At 43.4% G+C, this 13,937-nt stretch overlaps 1 protein-coding gene across 1 annotated transcript in view; it reads left to right on the forward strand.

Annotated features, from left to right (window-relative positions):
• EPB41L4B (erythrocyte membrane protein band 4.1 like 4B) overlaps nt 1–13,937 on the forward strand; it is a 263,118-nt gene that overhangs the window by 59,973 nt on the left and 189,208 nt on the right. The gene's annotated exons all lie outside the window — the stretch shown is intronic.

Here is a 13,937-nt window from a genome sequence, read left to right on the forward strand (position 1 = left end):
CTCTTATAAGTATGGCATAAACATTACTCATTAGTGTTGATGAGTTGGAAGAGTCCGGGTCACGAGTGAGTTTATTCACATCTTTATTCTGGCATTTTCTTTAATACCCCTCCATACCCTCTCCGTCAGTATGTTACACCTGGGCTGTGGAAATTAAACTCTAATCATGCAGCTGAAAAGACATGCACATTTAATCAAGCATGAGAGTTTGTCTACTTGAGGAAAATTGATTGACTGGTATAGCCACAGTGGAATAATTATTCCGTTATAGCTGTGCTGGTTTAATGCCCCAATATGGATACTCTATTCTGGAATAAAATTGACTTTAATCTTGAATGATTACTCTGCTTCCAACGTTTGTCCAATTTCCAAAGCAGAGTAGTCAGTTGCTTTTCTTCTGGAATAGTGGTTTCACACTGCCACGTAGGGGAGTTATACCGGCATAGTTATAGCAAAATAATTATTCTGCTATAGCTATGCCAGTCAACGACCCCTCCTCCCCCTTTCTAAACAAGCTGTAAGATCTTGCCAAGTTGCATATCTTACATATCACTTCAAGGCCTTAAAATGCCAGCTGGCACCTCTTCAGTGTACTCTAAGATTGAGGGATCTACCAGTGGACACTTGAAAACTTGTAGGCAGAGCAAACTGGCTCAGCCATTGATCTGGCTCATGATTTTTCAGAAGATTATTTTGTTCCCTTTTGTCTCCGGAGAACTGGAAATATATACTGCAATAACATTTGTTTAAAGAGGCTTATTTTGCTTCCCCCGCCCCCACCCCACGTTGTTGGATGTATGCATTTTGGAGTAAAATGTGTAGCTCATACAAATAGAGCATTTAGTTTTGGGAAATAATTTTTGACAATTCTTTGGTATATATTTACTGGTAAGTCCGAACAAATAATTATTTCTGTGTAATTTAATCCTCTCCTATTTTAAATGTTTAAAATTACAGAATGAACTCATAGAATACAGTGGACGCTATGGTGGTGATAGGTTATAAAAGTTGTGTGGCCTACGGGAAAGCTTCATTTCTTAATGTTATATCCTAAACAAAATTGCCTTAATGTGAAGTGAAAGATTAACACAAAACAAAAAACCCTCAAAATTCAGGAAATAGACTGACAGTTCATCATAACTCATCCATCTTCTCTCTTGCATGTGGCTTAAACATACTTTATTTTTTTATGATCGTCACACAATGCACTATAATGCAAATGATTAATTTTGTATATAGTTTTACACATACTTTGCAAATACTGCTAAACTAGTCAATTTGAAACTTTTCAATATTACCTTTCATTAATTTAGAGTTAGTTTGTGAATTTAGCAATTCTAAAATGGTATCTTATTGCACCTAAAAACCCAAAACACACATGCACTGTCTGTCTCTCTGCACACATAATCTAGCGGAGATTTAAATTTAACAATACATTTATCTTTAAATGGACAACTTTCTGAGGAGCTAGCTTTCAGCAACACAATCTTTGCAACGCAGTGGAACACTTAATTTCCTTAATCATAAATTCATAATCCTTTGAGATTAGGTATATGAGACCCAGGTTAAATATGGAAACTACAAAATTACCTCAACAATGCCAGCCTAATTAATGACCTAGAATTTTTAGGATCATATGTGAGATCACTGAGTTCTCTAAAACTTCCCAGACTTCAGCCTTTCCCCATTTTATACATAACATACATATTTATTTTGTAAATGCACTTTGTGAAGTTTTAGTATACTTCTATGTGCTTTTTGAGAAGAGGACAGCATTTTTTTCAAAATGTTTTAAAACTGTGTAACACTTAACGTATTTTCAGACATATACGCAAACACCAGGAGCCAGATTCTTCCCTCCCCTGCCTTGGTTTACACCAGAGTAGTTCTGACAGTGGAATCACTCCTGATTTCCTGGCATAAGTGAGATGAGAATCAGGCCTGAAGACATTTTGCAAAAATTCTACTGTATTTCATATTCTAAACAGGAGCAACATTGTCATCACTTAAGCTGCAGTGAGCCAAATTCTTAATATAATTCTATAATGATAACATAATTTACATCAAATGAGGATCTGATTTTGTGTGTGTATTATACATTTGTACAGCATGGTGAGTATATTTGTGTACCATATGTAAGAAATTATATCTCGATATAGTAGAATAAATCTGTAGTTTTACTGATTGTTGAATTAATATATATAACAAGAGGCCACGGTTCAAGATCTACAGTATGCATAAATGAAGAAAGAGTGTCAGTGATTGAGCATTTAACTTTTAAATATCTATCCTGACATTAATGCCTTGTTTTTTCCAATATTTCCAATATTCTAAAAATATTGGACACATAAAAATTCTTTACAGCTTTTGTCCCCTTTTTATCCAAAGTCATATCTACTTATTAAATAAGAAAAAAAGGGGGTAAAAATATTTTTAGTTGATGCTTTGAATCAACACAGCTAAGAGAGTGTGCTGAGTCTTGTTCCTTCTTCCAGATCATCAGTAGAATTGTTTACTAAATTTCAATTACAGGACCCATCAGTTACATCTGTGCAACTTCACTGAAGGGCATCATTTAACAACAGGGAGTTCCATAAGTTTAACTGAGGACTGAATTCAGCTTTATTTCTGGCAATGATGCCCATAAAGAAAAGAACCCAGCTTTAGTCTCAGATCTCAGGTTGAGTCTGTAAGGCTGACAAGTAGACACCTCTCTTTATTTCTAACATATTTTGAAATAGAAACTGAAAGACAATAAACAGCTGATTCTATAATGCCATGCTTCATCACTTTTCTGAGCACTTTCAAAAGCATTTCATTGTTGCCTTAAGACTATTGTTTTACATTTAATTCAATATTTAGTTGAAGTACTAGGGATTTTAGGGAACTGACAGGGCTTTTATGTTCACTTTCATTATAATAACTGAAATTATTACAGGAAAAATTGTCCCTTGGTGGGTTTTGATTTGGCAGTTATAGGCAGAGTTCTTTGTCGCTTTTAATCCCTATGGGGTTGCAGCCTTTGATTCCCAGTGAACTGAGGATGCAGCTTGTATCCAGTCCATAGTGGGGGGGAAAAAGAAAGTGTAAAAATGCCATTATTAGGGGACTGTAGCCTTCTTAATGAATATAGTACCAGGCTCTGAAGGAGCCTCATCTTGTTAATCGGTTTTGGAGATGGACTTTTTCAATGCATGTAGCATGTTTTCATATAATTGTACAGAGAGAGAAGTGTGATGGGGATTTTTCTGTCCATCAGTCCCCAGAGAACAAGCCTTGCTTGACTAGAAGAGTGAGTTGTCAGTCCATGCCATGATCCAGTAGCTCCACTGTCCATAGCCTCTTAGGCCAATCAAGAGGCACTAGATTTACCTGATTACTGATCTTTGCTATCTTCCTCAAGATCCTTCCTATGTCAAGATGAACTCCCAATGATGCTTTATTTGAACAGATATCAGCTTGAAATCTAGCCAGTTTAAAAATAGTTAAAAATTGTTTCAGGTTATACATTTTCTCTTTAGCCTCGTGCTAAAGGGGGTTGGACTAGATGATCTCCTGAGGTCCCTTCCAACCCAGATATTCTATGAAATTACTGTAGCTTTACAAAAGTTTCTCCCTGACCTGTTGCTGTGTGACTCTTTCTCGAACAATGAGAGAAACTGACTTTACAGGGGAAATATGGTGAAGTTCAATTTTCCACAGTGTTTCCAAATGGACAAAGTAAACAAGCTGAAAAAAACACTTTTATCTCTAATCTGTTCAGTAATCTTGGAGTGGACCTGTAACGATGTGAATAAAAGAAAGTTCCACAGTCTGTGGTATTTGATAGAGAATCCATTTAAAGGAGTAGATGCAAGCAAGGCAATCAAAATTTTAAATTAACAATTTAATTTCTATAACTCATTGCATTGGAGCAAGATTATCAAAAATATCACCTGGTGTTCATCTAATTTACCTAATGAGGGAACAGTCTGCCATGTGTTTTGTTCTGTAGTATCCCCTCTCTGTTTTTATTTTTCTTCTAAAATATCTTCTTAGATTCTGATCAAAATATTTTTGCACACTTTGAGCTATGTGCAGTACTGTGTCAAAGGCCTTGCTAAAATCAGTTACATTCTCCACGTTTTCCTTATGTTCAATCTGTCACAGAACTGAAAAAAAGAATTGGGTTATTTGGAATGATCTGTGTTTCAGAAACCCATCTTGACTGTAACTCAGTAGGCTCCATGTGTCAGTATAGAAATTCTTAAATATTTTAATATATATGTAAATATGTAACAGAACCTATAAGAGTCCTTTGTTTCATTTTGCAAAAGATTATTTTTATCACTCCTGGGTCCCTCACCTGTTTTCATAAGATGTATCACTAGTGCTTTCAGGAGTATCATAATGGTTAGTTTCATGTTAGTTAGCTTTAGGACGGATCACATCTTCAAATCAGCATGTTAAGTTTGACATAGACCTTAATTATTTCTTGAATTTGGCACCAAGTCTGCCTTGCTTCCTATGTCATTCTAATGAATAGTGAGGAAGTTAAAAGGCAGAAACATGACTTTTATTTAATTCTTTTAGAATACCTTTCATTGGTTTCTCCTTATTGATCAATAATTTCATTTGAGAGGGCTTCCCTAAGAATTTCAGGTATTGTCTCCTATCCTTCCTTCAATACTCTTAAATATGTCTACAGACCTTCATATTAGTCACATGGTTTTTAGTATGGTAACCTTCATCATTTCTAGTAAACAAAGTTAGATGAGGAGTAAACTTCCCTTATCCACATTTAGCTAATACGCAGTGTGTTAATCTGCGCACTGTATAGTCTGCATAAAAATACTGATGTCTCCCTACTTTTCAGCAAAATAAGTGAATAAAATATATTTTGTGTGTTACATTATTTTTGGTTTTCTTGTGTCTGCTGATTCATAAAATTCAGTAATTTACAGTGGGTTTCTCTGATGGAGGTATGAACCTTTCAGGACCCATTGATCTAGGTTTTCCTTGCAAATTGACGCAGGATACAATCTGAAAGGGAAAGCTTTGGCTGAAAGGGATCTGCCTTTGTACACAAGGAGAAAAGACTGCACCCAGTTAGCAGGATGTTATTCTCCCCCAGAAAAAAAAAGGGGTGGGGGGAGAGAGCTCAGTGCTTTGAGCATTGGCCTGCTAAACCCAGGGTTGTGAGTTCAGTCTTTGAGAGGGCCATTGAGGGATCTGGGGCAAAAATCTGTCTGGGGATTGGTCCTGCTTTGAACAGGGGGTTGGACTAGCTGACCTCCTGAGGTCCGTTCCAACCCTGATATTCTATGATTCTAAGGCAGGTAGTACGGTAGTTGTGCTGGCTGCTGCTGTTGATGCTCTGGGAAGATCAGCTCTGCATGCTCGCAAAGGGTCCATCAGGAATGTATGTACAGCTTATTTTACTACTTCGAATTGTGTTTTTTCATGTCTAAACAGCCAGGAGCTGACACTGTGGTTTAAGTTTGTTGGCTAGCTGAGAATAAATCAACAGGCCTCTTCTTTCCCTGTTAGAATTGTCTGCCTTGTAAGATGGATTTTTGGAGCTAGGATCTGCCATACTCACCTAGGCATTAGTGCATATTTGAGATTCTATGTACAGGTAGTGCTATAAACTCAGTACATGCTCACTGGTTCCTAAACTTCCTCACATATCTGTTTGTCCTTTCTTTTTGATGCTCTCATCTTGAGAAGTATCAGAGGGGTAGCCGTGTTAGTCTGGATCTGTAAAAAGCGACAGAGTCCTGTGGCACCTTATGGACTAACAGACGTGTTGGAGCATAAGCTTTCGTGGGAGAATACCCACTTCGTCAGCAAGAGAAGGTGATCCTTAGTTTAAGGTGCTCAGCAGCTTAAAAGATCTTGTTCTATACGTGAGTGTGGGGATAGTAATAAAACCATTTTCATCTTTTTTTTTTTTTAATGAAACGTAATAAGAGCTACTCTTGTTGTTTACTAATGCTAGCATAGGCGTGTGCTTGTTAGGTAATACTTGTAGTGCTTTTAGCGATAAAATGCTATGTAAGTTTTAATATATACTTTTAAAAATCTATATTTTGCATTTCTGGCATTTTCACATAAAGAAGGGTACACAAGCTATAGTTTTGGTCACTGTGGGGTGCCATCCTGGAATGGAGAGGTGCTACTGTGAGCAGGCTGTACTAGGTAAATTAAGTTACCTGAGCATAGATACTTTCTAATCTGTTATGATGGGAAGGGGGGGCGGGGTACTTTGACCCTATTCATATATACAAAGATAGACCAAAATATTCCTTTAATGGATTTAGAGTTTGTTTAAACAAGAAAGTTTTAGCAGTTATCCTGGTATAGTTACACCACTGTAGTTTATTCAGTGTAATTCCCCATGTGGATACTCTTATTTTGGTTATTCTTTTTTTGGTTTAGCTTAAAAACATTCCAAAATAACAAAAGCTAAACTGAAAAAACACACACTCGTATATCGGAATAGAAGTGTCCACATGAGAACTGAATTCCTACCTGTACAGTAGAACCTCAGAGTTACGAACCCCAGAGTTACAAACTGACTACTCAACCACACACCTCATTTGGACCTGAAAATACACAATCAAGCAACAGCAGAGACAAAAAAAGCACAGTGCTGCGTTAAATGTAAACTACTAAAAAAGGGAAAGCAGCATTTTTCTTCTGCATAGTGAAGTTTCAAAGCTGTATTAAGTCAATGTTCAGCCATAACATTTTGTTCAGAGTTATGAACATTTCAGAGTTATGAACAGCCTCCATTCCCGAGGTGTTCAAAACTCTGAGCGGCCAGGGAGGCTCCGTGTGCTGCCCCAGCAGCTCCCATTGGTCGTGGTTCCCATCCAATGGGAGCTGCGGAGACGGCCCTCAGAGCGGGGGAAGTGTGCTGAGCCTCCCTGGCTGCCCATGCATCTAGGGGCTGCAGGGACCTGGCAGCCGCTTTTGGGAGCCGCCTGGAGCTAGGGCAGGCAGGGAGCCTGCCTTAGCCCAGGGCCCCTGCTGCGCCGCTGACCGAACTTTTAACTGCCAGTCGAAAACCGGATGCCTGGCAACCCTACTGCTGACATGCATGAAGGCATACATGCCTCATGGAACCCTAGTGTTGTACCTCCATGTGGGAAGGTAGAGATTCTTTGTGAACTCTCTCAGGGCTTCTCTTCAAGCAGGAGCTTTGATATTTCACCCTGGTCTTCCCATTTTAGCGCAATTTGTTTATGTGGTTGCTGAATGCTACTTCTCAAATACACTTGAAAAAAGTCAACATTTAAATTTCCTTTCCCTTTGCTCGTGCAAGTTTCTAGTACTTGAAACATTCCATCAGTATCTGGACTGATGGAGCAGCAGGTGTGCACACACCCACACCAGAGAAAAGTAAAATTAATTTATTTTCCTCTTGGCAGAAGATAAAATTACAGGTAACGGATGCTTCACCAGAAACCCATCCTGTGTTTAGCCTTACTTTATCAAATTCTATTTTTTTTAATGAATGGACACTAGTCAGAGAACAGTAAATTACATCTTTATCTGTGCTAATCTGGGTTAATAAGTCCCTGCTTGGATTGTTTCCTGTGTCAGTTGGTTCCTAGTTATGTTATGGTGCTGCAGCTGTGTGCTGGAGATTCCAACATGCATGGAGTATTCCAAGTATTTCAGCCAGGGGAGCTCACGTTCTGGGGCAAGAACACTTCATAAGGAACTACAGCAAAATTCTTCAAGCGTGGGAATAAGGTGAGGTCACCTCATCAGTTTCTAAAGTGACAGGTAGAATTCTCACATATAATGGGTCCCCACTGCTCTCCCATTTGTGTGCTATTTGTAGTCTACAGTTCAATTCTAAGTCTGTAACTAGAGATTTTCAGAAGTGTTCCTGCTTGTCTCCATTTGCAAAGAGGTATGAGCTGCTACTGCCATGTGTAAGTGGTGGAGGCAGTAAACAGAAACTCAGAACTCAAGCACAGTCCAAAATGTTGAAGCACCCATATTAATAGTAGAGTTACTAGTAAGAATATTTTATTTATAGAGCACCCAGTGCTAAAGTATTTCTTTGCCCTTCATGTGATTTAGATAAAGTTATGAGTATTTAATCTAGTATTGCATTCCTTTTCAATGCCCTCTAATTTTGAGTCGTAAAATAGTGTGCCACAAAATCAATACGCATTTTGTAAAGCTCATGTCCACCTGTTTGAGTGTGTGTATGCGTGTGGCTGGTCAGAGTCACTTAGGCCTTGTCTACACTACGAGAGTACTTCGATTTTAGTTAATTCGACTATGTGGAATCGATATTACTAAGTCGAACGTGTGTGTCCACACTAAGGATAGTAATTCGACTTTGTGAGACTTTGTGAGTCCACACTAACGGGGCAAGTGTCGACATTGGAAGCGGTGCACTGTGGGCAGCTATCCCACAGTTCCCGCAGAACCCCCCGGCCCATTGGAATTCTGGGTCGAGCCCCAAATGCCTTCTGGGTAAAAAAATGTGTCGAGGGCGCTTTTGGGCGCCTGTCGTCATCCGTCCGTCACTCACGCACTCCCTCCCTCCCTCCCTGAAAGCGCCGGCGGGAAATCAGTTCGCGCGCTTTTCTGATTACTGACAGCGCGGACGCCACAGCAGTGCGAGCATGGATCCTGCTGCGACCATCGCTGCAGTTGTGGCAGTTCTCAACGCCTCGCAGCTTCTCCTCCACCTGTACCAGAGGCAGCTGCAGATCAATCATGAGAGGAGGCTACGGCACCACCGTGACGGCATGAAGTCGGACACTAGCTCCGACCTCTCTGATAACATGAGACCCAGCGCCCAGGACATCTCGCTGTCACTGGGTCTTGTTGATACTGTTGAACGGCGATTCTGGGCCCGTGAAACAAGCACGGAATGGTGGGACCGCATAGTGCTGCAGGTCTGGGATGAATCCCAGTGGCTGCGCAACTTTCGCATGCGGAAGGGGACTTTCCTCGAACTGTGTGAGTTGCTGTCCCCTGCCCTGAAGCGAAAGGACACCCGGATGCGGGCAGCCCTGACTGTCCAGAAGCGAGTGGCCATAGCCCTCTGGAAGCTCGCAACGCCAGACAGCTACCGGTCCGTCGCTAACCAGTTTGGCGTGGGCAAGTCTACCGTGGGGGTTGCTGTTATGCAAGTAGCCAGGGCAATCGTCAAGCTACTGCTATCTAAGGTAGTGACCCTGGGAAACGTGGAGCTCATCAGAGATGGCTTTGCCGAGATGGGATTCCCAAACTGCGGTGGGGCTATAGATGGGACTCACATCCCTATCCTGGCACCGGACCACCAGGCCAGCCAGTACATCAACCGGAAGGGCTACTTTTCCATGGTGCTGCAAGCACTGGTGGACCATCGGGGACGTTTTACCAATATCTACGTTGGATGGCCTGGCAAGGTTCATGACGCTAGGGTGTTCAGGAACTCTGGTCTGTGTAGACGGCTGCAGGAGGGTCTTTACTTCCCGGACCACAAAGTAACTGTTGGGGATGTGGAGATGCCTACAGTCATCCTCGGGGACCCTGCATACCTGCTAATGCCCTGGCTCATGAAGCCCTACACTGGCGCACTGGACTCAGGGAAAGAACTATTCAACTACCGGCTCAGCAAGTGCAGAATGGTGGTGGAGTGTGCTTTTGGCCGTCTCAAGGGGAGATGGAGAAGCCTACTCACTCGCTGTGATCTCAGCGAGACCAATATCCCGATTGTGATAGCTGCTTGCTGTGTGCTCCACAATTTGTGTGAGAGCAAGGGGGAGACCTATATGTCGGGGTGGGAGGTTGAGGCAAATAGCCTGGCTTCTGATTACGTCCAGCCAGACAGCAGGGCGATTAGAAGATCACAGCGGGACGCGCTGTGCATCAGGGAGGCTTTGAAAGCCAGGTTCCTGACTGAACAGGGTCTCCAGTGACTTTTTACTTTGTGGACACAGATGCTGAACCTGCCCCCGTTTCTTTACCCAGTTACTGTTGACTATCCTTCCAAGTTACATACCCCCTTCCCCACCTTCCCAACAAATAAAATCTGTTCTGTTCTGTTAATGAACAAGGTTTTCTTTTTTACTGTTTTCGCGGGAATGTTTTAAACCGGGGACGCAGACTGTGGCGGGGGGCGGGCTTAGTGTTTTGATGCAAATGATGCTTCTAAAGTCCGGGAATGACAGGCTCCGCAGTGCTGGATTGGTTGTTTCAACGCAGCCTGCCAGCAGTCCTGGGCGGGACTGCATGTATGTGTCGGCCAAGTGACTTTCTGGCAGGGGGCGGAGGGTAACAGATCCCCTGCTGCGTGTGATCCAGGATAAGGACCGCGGTATAGGATCTCTAACTGCCCTCCCCCGCCACAAAGTCACAGATCAACCCCTTCGCACCCCAGAACAAGAAAACCGCCTCCCAGACTGACCAGGGTAACTGGGGACTGTGCTGTGTATGTGTCCTGATGCTGGACCTGCTCCCGCCTCTGTAGCCTGCTACAGGTGACTGTCCTGTCCAAGTAACAAACCCCTTCCCCCCCTTCAGACAGAATCCCCTCCAAAAGACACTCTCGGAAACAGTACTTAACAGAAACAGATGTTTTATTATGAACCGCACATTAAAAGGGGGGGGAGGAAACTTGGACGTGGGCTAGTGTGAGATGGGTAGGAAAGGACTTTTCAAACTTTGGAACGAGAGCCTTCCATTGCTGCAGCAGTGTGCAGGGGCCGACTGACAGTTTTAACGGCCCTTGCCGCCCCTCCTTCTTTGTACTTTTGGTGAGGGGGGTGTGGGACTTGGTGGCGGGGGAGGGCGGTTAGAGATAGACAGCAGCAGGGCTCTGTCCTCCTGCCTCCGGTCTTGCAGAACATCCACTAGGCGCCGGAGCGTCTCCGTTTGCTCCCTCATTAGTCCAAGCAGGGTTTGAGTAGCCTGCTGGTCCTCCTGGCGCCACCTCTCCTCCCGTTCCATGACTGCTCTGTGCATTTGTGACAAGTTCTCCCTCCACTGTGTCGTCTGGGCTGCCTGCTCTCGTGAGCACTCCATAAGTTCATAAAACATGTCTTCCCGCGTCTTTCTCTTCCTTCTTCTAATCTGCGCTAGCCTCTGGGAGTGTGATGCCAGGCTGGGTTGGGAGACAGTCGCAGATGTGTCTGTGGGAATGGGAAAAAGGGAGTAAATTCCTGAGACAGATAAATGAAGTTGCTAACAAAGAACATAGTCTTTCTCTGTGAACAACACCATGCACTGGACTTTTCACATGCGCACTCAGGACAAGGTCGAATTTTCGGCCCTCGCCTTATGTGTCTGGGGTCCTGCAGTTGCGATCGGAGAAGCGTTGCAGGACACCTCTACTTCTGCCGCAGGAAAACATGGTAAGCCGTAGACTTGTGGCAGCTTAAAAATGTAATAGTGGCACTGGGCTCCTTTCGCACTGAATGCAAGGCCACTCTCTGCTGGCAGCAATCAGGGAAGCATGAGCTCTGCCCCTGTCCCACCACCTCGCGGCTGTCCCTGGGAAAGATCCCTGTATGCTGCCCCTCTGCCGCCTCCACCGCGTGGCTGTAAAGCAGTCCCAATACTAACATTCCCCTCCCTAATTTAAAGCAGGGCGTCATGTGTGACATTACACTCATGAGGATCTCGGAGACCGAGAGGGGAAGGATGCTGCGTGAGAGCATGCAGAGGCCTGGGCCGTATGCCGCCATGCTGTGCCGCGCACTGATCCCCGACTACCTGATGGACTCATGGCGTGGGAACGTCTGTTACCACGGGGGACCGAACAAGATCGCCCTGCCGTGGAACCTCATGCGCATGCTGGAGCGGTACCTCCAGGAGAGCTATGCCGAGCTATCCCAGGAGGACTGTCTGTCCATTCCCAGGCACATTGACCGCCTTTTCATTTAAGTTCAGCATAAGGGACTACAGAGTGGAGCGTCCTGTGGTGGACTAATCATGAATATCCGGACAGTACTTGATTTTCTATACATAGTTAGGAGTAAATAGTTCACTAAGCCAACTAAATCATGAACAACAAATTACTAATATAGTTAATATTCCTGTTTTGTTATAAATAAAAGTTTCTATGTTTAAATGAGTGACTGAAAAGCCCATTCTTAACAATATAAATATTCCAGTTATGTTAAAATGAAATGTTTAGATGTTTAAAGCACTCACTGCTTGATCCTTCCCCTGATTTGGTGTCCGGGGTACCGGCTGTGGACGGTTGGTAGGGGATCTCGGTAAGGGTGATGAAGAGCTCCTGGCTGTCGGGGAAATCAGCGGTGCAAGCGCTGTCGACTGCCTCGTCCTCCTCATCTCCTTCCTCATCTTCCCCGTCACCTAACATTTCCGAGGAGGAACCGGCCGTGGACAATATCCCATCCTCGGAGTCCACGGTCAGTGGTGGGGTAGTGGTGGCGGCCGCACCTAGGATGGAATGCAGTGCCTCGTAGAAACGTGATGTGTGGGGCTGGGATCCGGAGCGTCGGTTTGCCTCTTTGGTTTTTTGGTAGCCTTGTCTCAGCTCCTTGATTTTCACGCGGCACTGCGTTGCATCCCGGCTGTATCCTCTCTCTGCCATGGCTTTAGAGATCTTCTCGTAGATCTTTGCGTTCCTTCTTTTGGAGCGCAGCTCTGAAAGCACGGACTCATCGCCCCACACAGCGATGAGATCCAAGACTTCCCGATCAGTCCATGCTGGGGCCCTCTTTCTATTAGATTGCACGGCCAACTCTGCTGGAGAGCTCTGCATCGTTGCCAGTGCTGCTGAGCTCTCCACGCTGTCCAAACAGAAAATGAGATTCAAACTGGCCAGACAGGAAAAGGAATTCAAATTTTCCCGGGGCTTTTCCTGTGTGGCTGGTCAGAGCATCCGAGCTCGAAGTGCTGTCCAGAGCGTCAACAGAGTAGTGCACTGTGGGATAGCTCCCGGAGCTATTACCGTCGATTTCCATCCACACCTAGCCTAATTCGATATTGCAATTTCGAATTTAGCGCTACTCCTCTCGTTTTCGAGGAGTACAGAAGTCGAATTTAAAAGAGCTCTATATCGAACTAAGTAGCTTCCTGGTGTGGACGGGTGCAGGGTTAATTCGATGTAACGGCGCTAAATTCGATATAAGCTCCTAGTGTAGACCAGGCCTTAGGAACGCTGAGCTGTATTCCTTTAAACAAACTGAACAGATGGTAGAAGCAATAACTTTTCTTCATAAGATGGTCACTCCATAATAGAGCAGACTGCAAACTACGCTTGACTGCAAACTATGCTTGACTGATTCTTGTCTGTCTTTCTTTTTTTTTTTTTTTTAATTGTCCATAGTTTGTTTGCGGTGTTAGTATCAGTATCACCTTTTTCTAACTGACTTAGCATGTGGTGTTTTTTTCTTTCTGGGTGAATCAATTCTCCTTCCTTTATTGCTTTTTTATGCACTCTATACAATGTTTCGCTGTTATGTTTACATTCTAGTAATTTGATTCATCTCAGCAAGTTGTAATTGCTCTGAGATCATCATACTTTATGAATAATTCAAAGATAATTCATTACCCATATTTCTAACAATTGTACAGTGGAGTTTGGAAAAGGCATTTTGTTTTCCTATCCTCAACTTTTTATTCTTTGCTTTATTCACAGGTTTTGAAAATTCACAAATTCTAGCCCATGGCTAGATGTTAATGGCTGATGGTTACTACTACTACTACTACTAGTAGTAGTAGTAGTTAATGACTGATGTAAAAGTGGCTGATGTACTGATGGCTGATGTTCACTACTACTAGTTAATGGTTGATGTAAAAGACTGCCTTCCCTCAAAGCCACCCTAGCAGGGTCAAAGGTAGTGTTCTGATGAGAAGCCCAGTGTAGTCACTTACCCTGAGGCCTGTCTGAGGGGCGCCATGTTTCTGTATAGAGCCTTAGCTTGTAGCTGTCCAGTTTGGAGCTCTCTTTCTTCACAGTTTCTCTA

This window comes from Emys orbicularis, chromosome 2, assembly GCF_028017835.1.
Source record: "Emys orbicularis isolate rEmyOrb1 chromosome 2, rEmyOrb1.hap1, whole genome shotgun sequence".
Lineage (NCBI taxonomy): Eukaryota > Metazoa > Chordata > Testudines > Emydidae > Emys > Emys orbicularis.